Raw genomic sequence first — 17859 nt, forward strand, 5'->3', positions numbered from 1 at the left:
CTACTGACAACTATTTGAAAGCTTTTGATGAAATAGCATGCAGTTTCAAGTCATTAATCATGAATTAGAATTGGTTAAAGTTACTCTGAAATCCAAGTACAGGGAATTCAGCAAAAGCATGCATCTGTTTTTCCTCATCAGCACATCAGCCTTAATGCAAAACACAGACAAAACAGAAGACTTATGTAAATATAGAGAGATAAAATTGCAAAACTTTATTTTGAAATAAAAAGTAGATGCACTGATGTTAGAAAAACAGTTGATTGAAACATAAAACCAGCCAAATTCTTCTGTAACCAAATGGATTTCACCAATCAGAAATATTTACTTTAATGGATGCTGGATCATAACAGCATTATTGTGAGAGATCTGCTGTGTGGATCAGGCAGGAAGAACAACAAAATGTATATTTAAACACGGCGCTGTGAACGACAGCTGAACACCGGAGAGGTCTGCAGCCTTACAGGGAGAAAATAACCACTATCTAAGCCTCGGGTAGAGCGCCATGCCAGCAGAGACTGCTGGTACGGAGGTTGGGAGAGCAGTGTGGATGTGGATGGTGAAGAAGATGGAGGATGGGCAGGACTGGCAGGATGCCCATATGGGGTCCAGGGAAATAATCGTGGGGGGAGGGTGGAGGAGAGGCCTCATCACCAGAGGCTGGCACGGTGTGCTGTGCAGCTTCTGTTTAGGATTTCCCAGCATGCTTACGCAAGCACAGGGTCAGGTAACCAGTTGGTTTATATATGTCCAATGTCATTTTTCTCATATATTTAGCGTTGTGTACACCAGTTTCCTAAAGTTAGGAAGGGAAGGCGGTTAGCCGCGGAGACTTGAGAGGAGAAAAAACGATGTGAAGTTAAAAGAGGTCAATGGCAGTGTTTGTCCTCTGGGTGAGGAAGCAGTAAACAGGACTTTAGTGATTGGTGCACGCTCCAGCGAGTGTGTGCATATACTGTATATAGATGTGTGTTAGCTTTTCTGTGCATCAATATGGGTTTCTGCATGGGGACACATTTAAATGTGTGTGTTTGGGGGTTTCTGGAACGCAGCCATCCTGTCCTCTCTTAGGGCTCGTAACCACAGCAGGCCTCTGCCACCCCTTAACTGCCCCCTCCTCCTTCTCTCACATATTCAATGTTGCATTTCAATCACTCTTTTACTGCCACACAGTCAGAGCAGTAACAGATTATCAGATTTATCAGATTAAAGGTCTCTGTTCACTTCCAGTTTGTATTTTCTCCAGTATTTCTAATTTATACACTGCAAAAACTAAAATCGTATCAAGTGTTTTTGTCTTATTATAAGTAAAAATCGTCTTATTATACTCGATATGAGCCACTTTCAACTTATCAATCCAGGAAAATGTCTTGCTTCAAGTTATCAGAGTACAAAAATGTGGTTTGAATCGCTTGTAACCAGTAAAAAAAATCTGCCAATAATCTGACAATACAAGTAACTTATGAGCAATTCAGACCTCATTTTTGTCCTTAAATAACTTAAAACAAGACATTTTTCTGAATTGGTCATGTGAATTTGGCTCATATTGAGTCTAAAAAGGAATTTTCTACTGAAAATAAGACAAAAACACTTGATAAGATTTCAGTTTTTGCAAAAAATGAAATCTTATCAAGTGTTTTTGTCTTATTTTCAGTAAAAAGTGTCTTATTGTTTTGAGCCACATTAACCTGACCAGTCCAGAAAATGTCTTGTTTCAAGTTTTCATTTTTGTCTTCAAATAACTTGAAACAAAACATTTTTCTTGACTGGTCAAATGAATGTGGCTCGAGTCAAGTCTAAAAAGACATTTTTCTTGACTGGTCAGGAGAATGTGGCTCGAATCAAGTCTTAAAAGACATTTTCTACTTAAAATAAGACAAAAACACTTGATACAATTTCATTTTTTCCACTGTGAGGACAGTTTACTCTTCACTCAATCAGAGACTTTGTTTACGATCCATCCTGTAACGTCTCAACTGATACTTTCAAGACTGCTGCATCTACGTTTAGCAAGAGAAGTCAGAAAAAACATCTGTGCATGTCTGGTTCAAGTCCAGGACTGACACTGCCAGAAGCAGCGGTATCCTCCGAGCACCCTGTTTTATTTTAGCCCGCAGAGGTGGGAGCTATGATATGGATAGCCCAGAGTTGATGTCAACATTATTAACTGGCTCAGTACGGCTTGAGCGCTCTCTAGCAATCTACTGTGCTTTGTTTTCATTCACGCTAACAGGGGAGGCTTGCTGTGTTGGCTAGCCTGGCAAAGAGGGCGGCTCATGTTCAGCTGAGCGATGGGAGGTTAGCCGAGGGGTGGGGTGGGAGAGGGTTGGGGGCATTCCTTTGACACGACTTTTATGTCCGAACATCCCCGACACTTCCTGAGAGGAATTGCGCAACGGGTAGAATCAGAGTCCCTGCTGTCATAAAACAAGCACCCCGGGAGCTGTGCGCACCGCAGGGCTCAAAGCCCTCCGACTCCTCAATGACCAGAAGAGTACAGAACTCCAGCTCTGCCACCAACGCCGCCCTCTCCCCGCATCTCTCCATCTCTCGCACTCGCTCATTCTCCCCTGGAAGAGGCTACGCTAATTAGCCAGGCTCTAATGAGACAGAATGGCACTGATCTGGTCCGCCGCTGCGCCACCGGGGGGGCCGGGCAGAGGGGGGGCTGGTGCAGTAGGGGGGAGAGGGGAGCGCGAGAGGGGGGAGGTTGGTGTATGCCATCTGTCACCCTGCACCCGCCTGGCACGGCAGTCCCTGGAGTGGAGGGTGAGGGGGGGGTGAGTGCCTTGTTGGTCTGGAGAGGTGGGGGAGTGGGTGGAGATAGGTGGGGGGTGGGTGGGGATGCTGATGGGAGTCGGAAGGGAGGGTGAGGGAATAACTGGAATAGCTGCTTCCTCCATGTTTACGAAATGACTGATTTCCTGTCCGGGGTGGAACCTGCTCGGTGGTCGTGCAGCGTCCATCAGTCGCGTACGCTGGTTTGTTTTTTTAAATCTAGCTTTAATCCCCGATATTTGGCAACACAACCAGACTGCAAACACACACACACACATACACAACCACACACACACCACTTGTATCATTCTGCTCCATCCAATGGCTGCTTAACAAGAGGGGCAGATGGCTGACCTTTGGGTGTCTGTTTCTAGATTGTGACTGTTCAGAGCTTTGTCTGTTACTGAGATGCCACTTGGGGTCATTGTGTTAGAAGTCATGTTGTGCATGAGGAGCTGTGTACCAATAATATTGAACAACATCCTAGGACAGTATGAACAATGTCAGATACTTGAGGTTAAATTTCCTCCTCATTCACAACTTTCACCTCTCAGGCAGGCGTGACGATGACAGGATGTCTTCCTCATTTCCTCTCACAGTTCTCGAATCCCTCTTCCTCAAATTAGGCAGATCAGAGCAAATTTATCACAGCCCCTTGGGATCTCGAAAGGCCGTGACTGTTTATTAATTGATTTATTTATTTATCTCTAGTGCCTGCTTGGTTATTAGGTTGCCATGGGAAACAGGCTAGGCCAGATCCTCTCTATTATTAAAGACACAATTTCTTGAACTGGAGACCCAGCTGTCTGAATAATTAATTTAGAGAATGAATTATCTTGCAAACGGTAAGTCTTCCCCGCCCTCTGAAATGAGCCTTTCTCTTATTGTTTAATGGACAGTGGAATTCCCACCAGCCTGTTTTTCCTCTCTCCACTTCCCACTTCATCGAACCCTCCTCCTCCTCCTCCTGCTCCTCTACGCAGGAGTCCCGGGGTCGCACTGAGCATGCCCAGAGCACTTTGTGTCTCTCCTGCCATCTCTCTCACTTACGCCTTACATGCCACCTCTCACCCCATCTGTCTCCAATTGCACAACCCACCCCCTCCTCCTCACCCGCCTCCCTCCCAGCAGTCCAAACTAGGAATCTGCCTGTCAGGAGTCCAAATTGTGTCTTCGTCATCACCTCTAATGGATTATCATACGACTAACTCATCCTCCTGAGGAGCAGGTGTTGGAGATGTTAGGGCAGGTAGCTGGTAAAACAGTTAATTCACCCTCAGTCAGTGACAAGTTTTCATGCTTACTAGGGGTGTGCCATATCATAACGTCTACGATAATGCCAGTATAATTTTTTGACAATATAAATTTGTCATTTTGAGATATTTACAGTGCAGAGATGCAACAACGTATGGCGCCCCCTGCTGCGTACAAAATATTAATAGCCAAGAGCGAAAGTAGCATGGCAGCATCAACTTAGTCCTCACCATAGACTGTAAAAAAAGTGAAGTGAGGTCGCCACAAAAACTGCTCCCCCTGGTGGCTGGCTGCAGTATAGGTCAAAAAATCCATCTCTCCAGTCATTCCAGATGGGCTGTGGTCAAACTTTAAAAAATTAATACACCTCATAGAAATATTCCTCACATCCCATTTTTGTTGTGGTTTGAAGATATAATTTGCCTGCCTTGTATTCAAGTCCTCTTTTTTCTGAAAAGTTTAGTTTTCATTAAATATACTATGTTAAAAACAGGGTTTTACGTCACGTTTAACAATGATTGACAGCTGCCGTTCTTGTGTATTTTTTTCTGGGATTGTAAAATATGTCGAGAGGTAGAGTCAAGAAGTGATTAGACTCTCGAAAGAAATAAAATAATCATTATTTTAGTCACTTGGCTCCACTCAGATTCTCCCAGAATCCCTCACAGTCTCTACCGCGCAGACTGTGACGAGGGAATTTTGTCTTCTAAACCGTACAATGGTAAATGGCAGAGCCACACTGCCCACTCTATATACAGTCTATGGCTCTCACATGAGGATTTAGAGCCTAAAAGAGGAACTACCTTAGGGATGTGGAGGCGGTTTGGCTGACCAAAGATCAGACATGCAGCAAAACATATTAAATGCAAAATAGGGAGGAGAACTATTCCCGCTAAGGATGGCAACACCACAAACATGTTCTACCTCCTTGAGCTGAAACACACGGCCGAAAGCTACGTTATTATTGGTGGAATTTTTTGCCTGTATGACGGACTTGCATGGCAACGTACTTTCATGGTATTTAATTATCATGTTAAGCTCACCTGGCCCTCCTCTGTCAGTCCAGGCCTTCTCTTTTCTGTTGGTGTTCTTATAGAAAGAATGTGTTTTGTCATTGAGAACTTAGAAGTTTTTTGCCTGCAAGATTAACTTTTCCTCCTCCAAAATGTCAGATTTCTTCTGGATCTGACCTACTTACTATGTTTACATTTTAAGCTTGTGTAGTAGTAGTAAACGATTGAAAAAGTGGCTTCCATACTGTGTGTGCAATAAAAATTCTGTTATTCAGAATAACAAATTATGATATAATTTTGAGCCTATATTACCCACCCCTAATGCTTACAGATGCTTTCCTGGATGCCCAACCTTCTCCATCTGTAACTCTTGCTAGCTTGTTAGCAGAAGCAGCCCTTGTCCCAGTGACAGCCACAGTATTCAGCTAGCTCCTTCTTTGCTACCAATGTTTGCTAGCTAACCCTCTCCCACTGTCTCCACTTCTCCTGACAGACCACACAGGGCTTGTTCTGAGGCCCATTTTCGCTAATCTGATCAGGCAGGCAAATACGCCGGGAAAAGCGCTTTAATGATCCCCCTAATTACCTCAAGTCAATACCAACTGTATTATTAGACTCGGGGAAAATATTCCATTAGGGTGCCCCCCGTGGGAGTCCCCCCTGTGCGCGCTGATGTCACGCGCCGCGCGCCCCCTACGCTTGTAATTAATTTTATTTACACACTCAGGAATGCACAAGGTCGCACCTGCAGCCCGGAGCCGCCCGACTCGGCCCGCCTAATCAGATCTGTCATAATTATCATTCTGCATGCTTCTGACACACGCCGGGAAATATTTCAATTTAACTACAGCCACTAGCTCCGGCAGATGCAGTCTGAGAGAGGCAGAGAGTGTGTGTCTGCGTGCGTACAGGAGTGTGTGTGATGCTGAGTGAGGGGGAATCGCATGGGGAGATATTAGGACTATCCAAGTGCTCACGCTGGTGCTTGTGTGCATTATTTCCCCCACTCCATCTTTCACCATCTCCTCTCCGTCCTTATCTCTCGTTTTAAAGGGGGCTGACTTTACACACTCATCACTCTGTCCACGCCGCGTTCTTCAGCCATGTGCGGCATAGATAAAACCAGAAGAGGACATATATAAGTTCCTCTTTCGAGCTCTTGCTGAGAGCCTGTCTAAAGATGCAGCCACTTGTATAAATATTCCATTTTTAAGTTCATGATTAATTTCTAAGTTTAGCCAGACACACAGCCGCAGCACTGGATCAACAGCCGCACATGCAGACTTCTATTTCAGAAGACTTTTTGGGAATACATTTGTTGGGTTTTATTACTGTCTAAAGCAAACTTGTAGGCCTATTAAGAACAGTTATTTAACTGACACAGACAATTTGCAGGTTCTCTGCTATTTCAATCTCTAATTCAATAAGATCAGTCATGATTTATCAGCCTAATTACGCTTTGATATTAGCAATTAAATCCCAGCTCTGAATTAAATATCAATCAAGCTCTTATAATTGATGGAATCAGACTGCATGTAGGTACTTTGTGTGTTTGTAATGTTGCCGCCGTCGTTGTTTATCTCCAGTTCATCTTCACCGTGTTTGTTGTCTTCTGTGCATTCATCCTCCATCTGCCTCGGCAGTATCGAACAGAAAAAAGATTATAAACAAGAGGTAAATTTGTGGTGGGAGAACAGTGTTTGAACACTCAGTGTGCTGTGCAGACAGCGCTAGTACCCAAATATCAGCCCACCACCAGGCTAAACTAGATTATGGTGCAATTTAGACAATACTAATATTTGATACAAAGAGGCACATGTAGCGTAGCAGCATCACTGACTCCATTTTCAGACATTTTGTACACAAAAACAATCTGAAGTGCTTTAGTGCAGAAAGAGAGCATAAGTGTGTGATATACGCTGATATGTGAAGGCAAGTTTTGTCTTCCTGTGAGATCAAATGTGATGTTTTCATTCGAGCTGCAGCATTTGATCCATGAGTTGCAAAGAAGTCTGATCATTTATTTAAAGATTTGCTGGTTTTAGCTTCTGGAATGTAAAATAATCTGTATTTTTTTGTCATTTGGAAGTAAACAAAGAGGCTGAGAGTTTGGGAGACGGTTGGACAAAAGATGCAATTTGAAAATGTCACTTGAGGCTGAGTGAAATTGCAGCTTTTTTTTCTGCTCTTTCACTGTTTTGTCCTAACTTTTTAATATTAGAGGCTTTAATATTCATTGATTAATCTTGAAAATAAACAACAGATAAATGAATAAAGTCAGTTTTGTCAGTGCTGTGGGCAGAAACTGAGTCATACTGAAAGAAAAATCCTCGCAGTCGATTGTGCAGACAGTTAAATAAGATGTGGTCGTTTTGTTTCTACTGCTGTGTTTCGAGCAAGGCACTTATCCTTTAGTGCGCCCGTGTGTGGGAACCCCCACGTTATGTTATTGTTTGTGAGCTATGTGAACTTGTGTGTTATGAAGAACTTTCCTGAAAAAGAACAAAACGTGCAGTAAAAAATAACACTGTATCCACACAGATGTTTAATGTGCTCCGTTTTAGATGGACTGGTCATTTGCCGTTGGCTATTCTTTATGCTCCATCTGCCTCTATTTGGTGGCTCAGAAATTCCCAGCACACTTTATTGGTTTGGGAACCATGACGTAAACTGTCACACAGAACTGGTCGGCATTGTTTCTTGGAGCAAGTGCTGACACAGAGAGAGGGCCATTTCCTGCATAGTCATGCCTTGCGTCCACAATGTGTGTCGTGTTAGCTGTCAGTCTGTTATTGTTGTCGACTCGCTTATTGTATCTAGAGAGGTCGCGACCCCTCTTCAGAAAACGTTCCCTGTTTGGCGAAGACTTCTCCGTGTCCCAGCTCCAATAGAAATGAGCTGTTTGGCATGTGTGATTCAGACTGGCAAATTTCTCTCCTAAAGCTCAGCCACTGACATCCTCACAAAAGAGGAATAGTGACACAATCTGGCAACCGCAATCTGGAAAGCATCCACTTTGACAAGACATCAGAGTCTTATCAACCTGATTTAATAACGAAAAAAGATTTCTTTTTTAGAGGCAAGTTTCAAATGATTTAGATGACTCAGTTTTTAATCTTCAAAAGCCTTTCTTAAGAGAGCAGCAGCTTCACAATTGGTACATATGAGAACTGGAAATTTCATCATCCATTACTGTGGTCGTAAATCCAGGCATCCTCAGGGCCTATCTGTCATTTCAAAGAGAAGTCCGTTTGATCCATCTGTTTTGTAGAAAGAATACGCGAGATTGCTCAGGACCAGCGTGTAAATTGGAATCAGAAAGAAAGGTTATAAAAAAAGATGAAGTGTCGTAACGAAGCTCTTTGATCAACATATACAACATACAGTTGTTTATTTTTAGAAATAGTCGAATATGCTTCCTTTTTTTTTTTTTTTTACTTTATCATCTCATGAAATAGTTCTTGTCCACATTCCCTGGTGATTTGTAAAATATGTTAAGAAATGTTAGGGTGATTTTTCTGTTTCTTAATGTAGCCCCTTCAGTCAGCTGTTGCAAATAAATACTCCCCAAGAATCAACATTTCATTATGAAATATAAAGTTAATAAAAACAGATTTTGACGGTTTGAAAATCATTTAAACCATGTATTTTTTAAGAATTGGTGGAAAGAGGGCTTCCTGGATTCAGAAAAGGGTGCACACTATAAAAAATGAAATCTTACCAAGTGTGTTTGTCTTGTTTTAAGTAAAAATTGTCTTATTATACTCAATATGAGCCACATTCAACCTATCAGTCCAGACAAAACACAAAAATGAGGTCTGAATTGCTTGTAAGAAGTAAAAAAAATCTGCCAATGAAACAAGAAAAATTTGCTTGAAAATTTGCTTAAAGCTAGAATAATGTCTTACTATAAGTAACATTTCTCTTGTTCCATTGGCAGATTTTTTGCACTTGTTACGAGCAATTCAGACCTCATATTGTCTTTAAATAACTTGAGACGAGACATTTTTCTGGACTGGTCAGGTGAATGTTGCTCATATTAAGTGTAGTAAGACATTTTTTACTGAAAATAAAACAAAAACACTTGATAAGATTTCAGTTTTTTGCAGTGTAACTTAGAAGTGCTCAAAGTCTCAAGGTCTTTCCACACCAATGGCATGAAATTGCCAAAAATTTGGAGCTGTCATTTTTAACCTCAACAGCTATTCTCCTCCAAATGTTGTCTTTATAATCGTTGTCTTTGTAGTTTTATGTCTTTTGTCGTAAAGAACTGGGTGCTGGGACACTAACACAATCAAGTAGTCCGCAGTGTTGAATGTTTTGTGTCAACTACGAGCGTTTTGATTGGTCAGATGTGGACTCGTCGCCAGAGAAACTTTGGAAATCCCAACCTTGGTCCGAAAAAATAAAAGCTGCACTGTCAGTGAAATAATGTTGATGGTGTGAAAGCTTGCATTGAAAAACAGTCGGTTCAAAAAAGAAAACGAACGTGCAAAATATTTGCACAAAAAATACACATCTGATGTGCAAAGGGCTTCAGACATCGAAAATAGAGTGACAACAAATCAAATGTTAACACCGGAAAATTTCAGTGTGACACTTACCAAACAGTTTGGCCGGGGACAAAAAATCACTGAAAAGTTGTGTCATGCTAAAAACAAAAAAAGAACACCTAAAATTTGAGGAAGATTCCTTTAACTTATTCAATTGATTTGCAGCAGGTTAGTAACAACATTGTTAAAAAAGGACACTCCAGAGAGGCTGAGGAGCTTAGAAGTAAAGACAGAGAAAAGTTCACCACCAAGTGAGAGACTTTCTGAGCCAACTCTTTAACTATTTCAGGACTATTCTCAGCCTGAAATTGCAAACAAGTAGGGGATTTCATCAACTACAGTACATAATATCATTAAACAATTTAGAGAATTTGGAGAAGTCTCTGTGCAAAAGAAACAAGGCTGAAAACCAGTCTTCAGGCAGCACTGCATTACAGATTGGGTTGGGTATCAAGAACAGGATCTGGGTCTGAATTTCAGTTCCTGACTGTGACAAAAACCTTTCAGGATTTGAGGATTCTTCAGTGCATGAAAAGTTTGTCTTCTTCAGTAAGATCCAGAATCAACCAGCGGATAAAATCTGAGCTGTAGCTGGCGTTAGCTTGATCTTAGGTCAGGTTTTTTTTCTGTATACCTGCAGCTAGCATGCTCCTGTCTCTAAATCATGCACAAAGACTTCAGACCTATTAGTGTTCGACTATTTCTTCAGCATGACACATTGTTTGACGTTTCCATTTCAAGTGAAGAGTGTCTTGAGTTCATCGTCGATGCAAATGTTAAACCCGTGTGAGGAGGGTTTTCTTCGCCCCAGGCTTTAGAAACTGTAACGCTCACATTATGAATCCAACATTTTAGAAAAAGGCTCAGTATTTTTCAGCAACGCTTGATAATTTAGCATTTTCTAGCTAAGCCATTTCCAACAGGAACCTTCTCACTGCGATCCGAGTGAATAAAAGAGCGCAAACACGATTACTTTAGCTACATAATGAATGCACACGTCAGTAATCTTTGCCTCTCCTTTTGCAAGACACATTAGCATGCTAAGATCTTGCTAGCAGTCATTTCTGTGTAAACCTTGCCCTCACAGTGATCATCTCCCTATCACACAGCAAATAAAGGAATAAAAACATGATTACTCTGGGTATATAATGAAAACACAACATTACCGACGTTATTCATGCAGAGTTGCAGAGGGGCTACGATAATCAAAGGGTTAAAATCCTAGCATGAAACGTAAATTATTTCCTTTGCTTCGAGCTTTTAAGATGAAACCAGCATAACACCTCCACAGAGGAGCATACATTCAGATTAACACGTGTTCCTTCATTAAATATTTTATCTGATGGCACCAAAATAATCTCTTTACTTTGTTCTTAGTTCACACCAGAGCTTGTTTCATCCTGGTAGAAACAGTGAGTAAAGGAAGCTGCCCAACATGTTGATTAAATGACTTCCAGTGACTGTGGATGTTAAGAAAGAAATTAAATGAAGACGCTAATGGAGAAACAAACGGGACTTTGTGAGGATAGCGTGTTTTTCTCTGTAGTTTTGGCTCATCATCGCTGTGTTTCCGACATGTCAGAGTTCAAATAAGGCCGTTGACCGCACGTCCGTCACCCGATTCTTCTCGCTGAAGGTTATTTGTACAGTCACTCAGAGTGGTTTTATCTGTGCATGAAGACTTTCACCCTCCTCGCCTTGAATTGTGCTCTCAATTATTGCTTATTGTTGCGGGAGGTTCGCATATGCCCAAGCATCCGGATGGTTTCCACACTCCTCTGTCGTCAGCAGATGGGCGTCTACCACGGCTAATGTTTTTACAACACAGCACACGATACCACGCGGGAGCGAACGCGCACGTGCAGCCGCCAGTTTGGCGTGCTCGGGGAGGAGGAACACGTTATCGGCTGCATTTATCTGCATAGTGCTGTCTGCCAGTGCTGGGCCTCCGCCAGGTTCAAGGAGGAGGAAAGACAATAATGCATTGTCTTCCTTCACTTTTCGCTCCCTCCCTTGTTCAGACACAGAAGAGGTTTGTCTGGTTGCCTCCGAAACAGCCCGCCACAACAATAGCCACAATCATTTCTCCATCTGAGATTTTTTTTTCCCTCTCTCATTTTTTGATGTGTCATCTTGGCCTTTTGTGTCCAAATGGTCTGAATCCAAATGGTTCTCAATATACTCACATATTCTGTCTCTGCGGTTGAAACTGAGGCCCTTTTTTTTTTTTTTTAGTTCAGACAGTAATCCGAGGAAGGGATGAGGGAAAAAACTGGAATGGCAAATTGATGGACATCTGTTGGCTTATTTTATTAATTTATTTTTGCCGTGGCCGAGGTCAGCCTGATGGGGCTGATAACAAGCAAATGAGATTAGAGGGAAGGTGTTGGCCAGGCCGTGGGACAGACCTCAGCTTGTCTGTCTGTCTGTTTTTGAGTCCATCTCAGGGCACAGCCAGTTGTTGATTTACGTACCTCTGCGCCTCCATGTTGGGGGTGTTTGCAGCAGTAGTTTGGTGGTGTAAGGGTGAACAGCTGGGTGTTTTGGGCAGTGAATACCATGCTGTTCCCTGACAGAGCAGGCCTATGCTCTTATTGGCAGCTTGTGACTGCAGCACTCACAGACACAGTATACCACACTGCATAGCTGGATGAATCTCGCGCATGAATTCAACTATTGTGTCGAGAGGGAAATATTTTTATCACAACACCCAGTTGCTATTTATACCGAGGTTATACAATAGCCTGCTGAAGAGTTTATTACCCTTTTAATTTGGCACCTTATGACCCCAGAGCCCCATGAGCCTGCGGTCAGATCTGCGCCTGTTGTAAAACAAGAAAAGGCTGTTGGTTCTTGATTGCCAGCCCTGTTGTCTGAAACTAATTAATAATTAAGAAATGATGACCTGGAGGCAGCGGATTATTGTGCAATATTGTCGCAGGTGTGTGCCAACACAGCAAGATAATCCTATGCCTGTCGTATTTATTGCTTCGATGAACCTGTTTGCAGCATCTGTGAGCTTAACTGAGAGATATCGAATTTAGCACAAAAGAAGTGTTTTTAAGGTGGGCTGGGAAAATGCGCTGAATTTAACTCAGCAGTTCAGCAGTAAAGGTTATCGCTGTTTGGTTGAAATATCTTGGAATGCAGAGGGAATAGGATATTTATGACACTCAGATTTAAGGAAGACTGCACGTGATCTGCAGAAACTCTCAACCGTGGTATTTCAGAGATATTTCAACCAGGTGTGTGCACTGACAGCAGGAGCACAATAAAAACAGGAGTTTTAGAGTCTTTATTTTTCTGTGCTGCAAGTTTGACCTTAAAGACAAGAAGTTAACTCAGCTAGCGTAAAAAATAAAACATCAGCCAGTCTGATTTATTTTCTTTCATTGCTTCTATTACTTTTATTGTTAATTTCACTTTTCAAAACTAAAAAGAAAAATAATGATCAAAGCTTTTTTACACTGCAAAAAAAGTGAAATCTTACCAAGTTTTTTTTGTCTTATTTCAGCTAAAGATGTCTTTTTAGACGTAGTATGAGCCACATTCACTTGACTTGTCCAGAAAATGTCTTATTTCAAGTTTTTAAAGACAAAATGAGGTCTGAATTGCTTGCAACAAGTAAAAAAAAACTGCCAGTGGAGTCAGAAAAATGTGCTTGTAAATATTGGAATAATGTCTTAGCACACTGGTAGATTTATTTTACTCATTATAAGCGATTCAGACCTCAAATTTGTCTTTAAATAGCTTGAAATAAGACACTTGTCTGGACTGGTAAGACATTTTTTTACTGACAATAATATAAAATCGCTTGGTAAGATTTTATTTTGTGCTACGTAATATTTTTTTAGATTCATTTGTTCAAGATTACGTCTTATTTTGAAAGATTCCTGTGATGACAGATGCAATTCTGACCTCTTTGTGTCTTTGAGTAGCTTGGAATAAGACACTTTTCTGGACTGGTCAGACATTTTTTTACTGAAAATAAGACAAAAACACTTAAGATTTCATTTTTGCAGCGTGATATATATTTTTTTTAAGATCCATCTGTTTAACATTACGTCTTGTTTTGAAACATTCCTGTGACAACAGATGCAATTCTGACCTCTTTTTGTCTTTAAGTAACTTGGAATAAGACACTTTTCTGGACTGGTAAGAATTTTTTTTACTGAAAATAAGACAAAATCACTTGGTAAGATTTCATTTTTTGCTGTGTTATATTTTTTAGATCCATCTGTTTAAGATTAAGTCTTATTTTGAAAGATTCCTGTGACGACAGATGCAATTCTGACCTCTTCTTGTCTTTAAGTAACTTGGAATAAGACACCTTTGGACTGGTCAGACATTTTTTTACTAAAAAATAAAATCAAACACTTGGTAAGTTTTAATTTTTTCAGTGTAAAATTTTTTAAATCCATCTGTTTAAGGTTAAGTCTTATTTTGAAAGATTCCTGTGACGACAGATGTTTACATCAGGACATTTTTTTGTTTGCATTTATTGCATTTAATTTAATCTGCTTACTGAAATAAATTCAGTTTTTTTCCTGTTAGAACAAAGAAATCATAAAACAATCTGATGATTAAACTGTGTCAGAGGAGACTTTTATTTTGAAATAAAATTTAGAGCAGAGCCATGTTGATACAATCAAGTGCCTTAGACAGCAAATTATCTACAAAATAAACTTGGAGGAGCTGTATTTAACAAAGGGGTCAGTGAGACACTGATCCACCCAGGTGTTTTCTTTGCAGGATGCAGGAGCGATGTGTGTGAGCCCTCCTTTCTTTCCTCTCTTGTGAGAACACGAGCAGTCGTGACACACAGTGCGTGTATTGTACTGTATTCTGTGTTTGGCCCACCACCAGGCCTGCACCGCACCACACCGCTCTGCACTACCTGTTCTATTTATTTATAGAGAGCCCTTAATGATCTTCAACACAACACAGAGTACACTGCATTGAAGAGCCCTAGATTTTTGTTTTCTGCTCCGTGTTGGAGCACTTTAGCGGCAGGGGCAGCAAGTTCCATGATCCAATCAAGAGCAGTTGGTGCTTGTCAGCTGCGGTGGAGAGGCTCAACAAATTACATTAAACAATAAAGAGGGAAAAACAGATTTGCAGCAGTATGGTAATGTTGAACGGGAAGGTTGAACGTATTACCTCGTTGATTAAGTAATTCTTACTAAAGGATGTTGATAGATAAGTAAGTTTTGCATCAGAATTAATTCCATGCTGCTCTAGATTGCTCGTTTTTTTTTTTCCTCTAAAGTTTTAAAAGGAGTCAAATAGCCAACTTCTCTCACTCTTTCTCTCTGTGTTTGTCTCCATCTCTTCCCCCCTCTCCTCCCTTTATCCCGCTGCCTCTGCCTGGCCTGTGGAAGCAATGCAATTAGACAAACACAAACAGAGCTCTTGAAACTGCCACGGAAAATGCTGACTGTCCACTGGCCACAGAGCTGGCCGGGAGCAGAGCTAACTGCTGTTTGACGTGCATCACACACACACACACACACTCACACACACGCAAAATGTTCGCTTCTTCTTTTCGTAGTTCTTCTCTAAAAGCTCATTGTCGAAAGCGAAGGCGGCAAAGTGAAACAGCCACACAAACGAACATTCCCACTTGTGAACTAATAAACTCTCTGTACTTTATTTCATCAAATGGACTTCCTGGCATTGAAATGGAGTTCACGTCGTGCTTTTGTTTGATTGGCTCTGCTACTTTGGGTTTAATCCTGCTGGTTTGGGGAGTGTTTGAGTTGGATTACTCCATCGTTGGGCCGGGGTACTGTTTCTCTGGCTTTGACAAGATGGTGTGTGGTGGTTTGTGTGCGTGTGTTTGTGCGTTTTTTGTTTTCTGGTGTGTGTGTGTGTGTGTGTGTTCTCCCTCACCACCGAATCAGCTGAAACCACAGACAGCCCAACTGGAGCGCCGTCCAAATCCCTCTGCATGCAAATTAAAAACGCAACAATAAACGTGGCAAAGGAACAAGGTGGGCACGCAGGCTTTATGGCCTCCCCCTCTCCCCCTTTCCTCCCTCTTTATGTCTCCCTCCCTCTTTTTCTCCCCCTCTCGGCTTCCTCCAAAACCCCTCCTGGGTTTGATGTGGCTTATGGGAGGAGTTGGAACAGGGGACAACCAAACTGCTGAGTTATCTCTTGCATGCAGTGTGGCGGCGTGGCTCTGCCCTCCGTGTGTGTGCATGTGTGTGTGTCTGTGTGCGGACCAGCAGCGCGGTGTAATCCTGTGGAAATGAAAGGTGCTGCCGCGCACTGGCCGGGAGATTACAGCGCTGCTCTGTCACGCTGCCAGGACAGACTACCCGGCTGAAAGAGTAGCCCTCCGTAACACACACACACACACACACACTCTCACACACACCTCGCTGTGTTTCCTCCTCACTGGTCTCACTCTCTCTGTCCTTCCGTCTTCATCCACTCCTGTCCCTTCACCCACACACACACACACTTCACTCCGTCATGTCCCTTTTCTCTTACTCACTCTCTCACACACACACTCCCTCAGTCACACACAGGCCTGCTGAGGTTTAGGTCGTCATCTCTGAGCCCGAGAGACCACGTCACTCAACCCCTGCAGAGCCCGTCTGTGTGTGAGGTCCTCAGTTTGTCACTGAGCGCGATGAGAAAACACAAACACACATTTCAGTCACAGTCAGCGAGGAGTTCCTCCTTTCTTTCCATCTGCTCGAGTATTTCCAAAAGTTTTACAGCTGAAGTATTTCCCCAATACCTTGATCCTGACCTCAGGAAAAACAATAACAGTGAAATGAATCATATTCTAAAATTTGTATTTATTTACTTTTTCTATCAAGTAGGGTTGCACTATATGAAAATTTTGGCTGATACTGATATCTGATATTAATATTGTTGTTATGACCAATAACTGATATTTACCAATATTTACCGATATCTATAATGATTTTTTTTTAAAAACAATCTGAGATCATGTGTCAAGGTGGTTTAGACAGAAAGAGTGACACAATCGTGAGAAAGGATCAAAGGATGGAGCGTGATCAAAAAAATGTATGTTTTGTCTGTTTTTTCGATCAAAACTAGGAAGAGAGACATAAAAGAAGAGAGTCCGCTCTTCTTAGGTAGTTTTGGTGTTTACATATTCAGAGAAAACAGTATTATTTGGGTCTTGAAAGAGGTAATTCAAAATGCTCTGTAAATAGCTGGCAGACAATGAGCAAATATTGGCTGATACCAATAACTTATTGGCCGATACCAATTTACCGACATGTTTTTTTTACATATCGATCGATACCAGTATGTTAAAAAAAAAGATAAACATCAGCCGATTCTGATGATACCGATATACTGCAGCACAAAACACTACAGAAAGCTGACCACTGATCATCTGGTATCAAACCTCACCTGAGGGACAGGTGAGGTTTGATTTCATCAGTCTGTGATGATGGAACAAGGATGTTTGACTCATAGACTGTTTAAAACATGGACGTAGTCTGTTTCTGAAATGGTAAATGAAGCAGATCGGCTATCGGGGTCATATTGGTAGTGGCAAAGTCTTCACAGCCTCTTAATATCCTCTGAATGGCCCAGTTAGAAAAAAATTCACCCTGTACGGTGTGTGCTGACAGTAAAATTAGCGACTCAGACAGGAGACGTTTTTTAAGACTGGGCTGTAAATAGGTTAATTTCTGCTTTAAAAGCAGCTTTTGGGCTTGTTGTGTATGTGACTTCTGGTACTTTCGGAGCCAGCCTCAAGTGGACACTCCAGAAACAGCAGAATTTAGCACTTCCACATTGTCTCATTTTCTTAGACCGGAGGTTGCTGCTTGGTTTGGCGCTAAAATAGTTCCCAAAAAGAGCAATCATAGGTCACTTTATGGTTAATTTACAGCCTGTGGTCATTTTAACAAAAAATGTGGCCCCTCTGAAAAAAGTTTGGGCACACTTCTGCTTCTTCCTTATAGATAAAGTTTAACAAAATTGTTCAAATCAAAATGATCTTTCCAAAAGCTGGAAGTGGAATCTTGTAATACTCAACTTTGTCTCGTCAAAAGCCTCCTTAAAAATCAAAGTTTTTGTTTTTTCTTTCCTCGCGCTTCTTTTATTTTATTTTGATATAATTTAGCTGTTTGTTCATCCATAAATCTTTTTCCTCTTTAATGTTTTTCTTATTGTTGTTCCCACATCCTTTAGCTATCAACAGTAGCTTCAAAGAGATACAGTTTGGATTTTACAAACATTTTTAAGCCACTTGAGTCCAGCAACTC

General features: G+C 41.5%; 1 protein-coding gene across 5 annotated transcripts in view; it reads left to right on the forward strand.

Moving 5' to 3' along the window:
- Window positions 1–17859, forward strand: part of satb1b (SATB homeobox 1b) — a 76003-nt gene that overhangs the window by 50151 nt on the left and 7993 nt on the right. The window lies entirely within an intron of this gene.

This window comes from Halichoeres trimaculatus, unplaced genomic scaffold, assembly GCF_033239565.1.
Source record: "Halichoeres trimaculatus isolate MK-OKI-2021-1 unplaced genomic scaffold, fHalTri1.1 fHalTri1_scaffold_12, whole genome shotgun sequence".
Classification (NCBI taxonomy): domain Eukaryota; kingdom Metazoa; phylum Chordata; class Actinopteri; order Labriformes; family Labridae; genus Halichoeres; species Halichoeres trimaculatus.